The sequence below is a fragment of the Orcinus orca genome, chromosome 4 (assembly GCF_937001465.1).
Source record: "Orcinus orca chromosome 4, mOrcOrc1.1, whole genome shotgun sequence".
Taxonomy (NCBI): Eukaryota; Metazoa; Chordata; class Mammalia; order Artiodactyla; family Delphinidae; genus Orcinus; species Orcinus orca.
In genome coordinates this window covers 116,351,368-116,354,128 of record NC_064562.1, presented here as the reverse complement: position 1 = coordinate 116,354,128, position 2,761 = coordinate 116,351,368, and positions in this window count along the sequence as shown.

Here is a 2,761-nt window from a genome sequence, read left to right as displayed (position 1 = left end):
GACCTCTCAGATGCCTGATACATGTCTCCCTGAAATGCACTGTCTTTCAACAAAATATTCTCAGAATTCACCTCCAGTAAATGTTGTAACAACTGGGCCACCATCTTCTTCCAAAGCCCCCTGTGTTCCACTTACTACCAGGGGTGGGGTCCTAGTCCAGCCAGGAGGTGGGCCATCCATCTCCAAATTGCCTCTCATTGCCCACTTTATTCTACCACTCCCTGTGCCAGTGGTTGCAGGGTAGGTTTTCTGGAAGCAGGCGCTTAGATGGAGTTTGGGCTACAAGATATTTTTGAGGGGTCAACACCAGTGAAGGGAAGTGGCTGGAAACAGGATTGATTGCAGGAAGTGAACTGTGATACAAGCCTGACAGAGTTTCAGAAAACACAGTGGGATCTTAGGATCTAGTACCATCCATCAGAGGATCCCACGTTGGGCCAAAATGGCCAGACCTTCATACCCACACCTTGCTCAGTCTCCCAGGCTGCTCCAGGTAGGACATAACCTCAACTGAGCCGGCTTTCTGCAGCTGAGGCAGTCCCTGAAGGGCAGACAGTTGGGAGCTATCTGCTGGCCATATCCTTACAGCTGGGCAGCAAATCTTTCCTGGCTGGGGGACACTGGTGTTACAATGTTGTGTGCACCCAAACAAAACCTACAGCAAAAAATTATTCTTGATGGTGGAGTGTTTAAAAGCAGTCCCTTTGAGATAGGAAGAAACAAATACAAGGGTCATCCACTTGTCCCTTTTATTCAGCATGGTATGAAAGTGACCTGCTAGTGTAGTATGGCAAGACAAAAATAAATAAAATAAGGATTGCAAAAGAAGAAACAAAACTGTCATTATCTGCAGGCAATGTCTCTGTGCATACAATATTGTGGCAAGTTGTATGTTCCAACACAGCCCTACTCACATCTTGCTGCTTAGAGTGTGATTGACACTCCTCTCAGGGAGAGGTGGTCTCTGTGTTCCCTCTCCTTGAATCTGTGAGGGGATTTGTGACTGCCCAGATGAATGGAGTCTAGCAGAAATAGTGCTATTGTTCTCGTCTCTCGGGACACTTGCTTTTGGAGCCCAGCCACCATGTTGGGAGGAAGCCCAAGACATGTGGAGAGACCACATGTGAGTGTTCCAGCCGACAGCCTCAGCTAAGGTCTTAGCTAAGAGTCGGCATCAATTGCTGGGAAGTGAATAAGACTTTAGATGGTCCCAGCTCCCAACTGTCCAGCTGAGGACATTATAGACTGGAGACACCCATCTCTGCTGTACCCTAACAGAATTCCTGACCCATCGAAAGTGTGAACAACAATACATTGTTATTATTGCTTTCAACCGCAAGATTTTGGGATAATTTATTTTGCAATAATAGATTGCTACAAATATTAAAAGAAACTATAGGTACATTAGAATTAATAAGAATTTAGCACAGATGTTGGATAAAAAATCAATATAAAAATCAGTTACTTTCTATATAACAACAAACAGAAGTCAAATTTAAAAGTTTACAATAGCATAAAAATACAATTACATAAGAATAAATACAAAAAAAGTTAAGTCCTTCAAAGAGACAATTAAAGAACACTATTCAGATATACCAAAGGAGACCTAAAATGTAGATATGTATTATGCACATAAATTCAGAGTCTATACTGTGTAGATATCTGATGCCATATCAACCAAAATCACAATTACTTTTTAACATAATGAGCTGATTTTAGAAAATTATATGGGGATTGCAAAGTCTATGACGATCAGTAGTTCTCCAAGAGAACAGAGTGAATGTTTGCTCTACCTGATTACAAAGCTTAAAGAGCTTAAGGATTTGATACTGGATTACAGGTACAAGGACTGTAGAGTATACAAATGGACCACAACAGAAAGCTTAGACAATAAACTCACGTAGATACAGAGGCTTTAAATATGGCAGACAGGCAGAGTAGACCAGTGGTGAACTGATAGATTTTTCACTGAATGTCCTAGGCACAACTTTTGTAACCATATTGAACAAAAAATGAAATTAATTCCTCTACACAGAAACCAGCTCCAGGTGGATTGAGATCTATACATGAAAAGTAAAGAAATTAAAAAAATTAGAAACAAAATAAAAACGTTTCTTTATAAACTTGTAGTAGGAAAGGTGTTTTGTTTGTTTGTTTGTTTTGCGGTACACGGGCCTCTAACTGCTCTGGCCTCTCCCGTTGCGGAGCACAGGCTCCGGACGCGCAGGCTCAGTGGCCATGGCTCACGGGCCCAGCTGCTCCGTGGCATGTGGGATCTTCCCGGACTGGGGTATGAACCCGTGTCCCCTGCATCAGCAGGCGGACTCTCAACCATTGTGCCACCAGGGAAGTCCTTTTTTTTTTAAAGTAATCTATAAGACTGCCCCTCCTCGAATAAGATTGGTTAATGCGACCAAATAGAATTAAGAATTTCTATTTATCAAAAAAATCTTTATAGATTACAGATGGAATTACATGAACCCTTAAAATAATCAAGTGGGGACAGAGGAGAAGGAAGGAGGTATATTTGGCTCAAGTGCGGTCTTGAGAAGGTGGGTGTTGTAGCTGGGAAATGTTCACAATAGTAAAAACTGGAAACACTTCAAATGCCCACGAATAGAATGGATCCAAAAAGAAAAACAAAACAAAAACAAAAACCATGGCACATTTACACAATGTAACTATACAGCAAAAAAATGAACTACAGTTACTTGCCTCAATTGTGGATGGTTTTCATCTGAAGAAGAAGAACCAAGTGCCA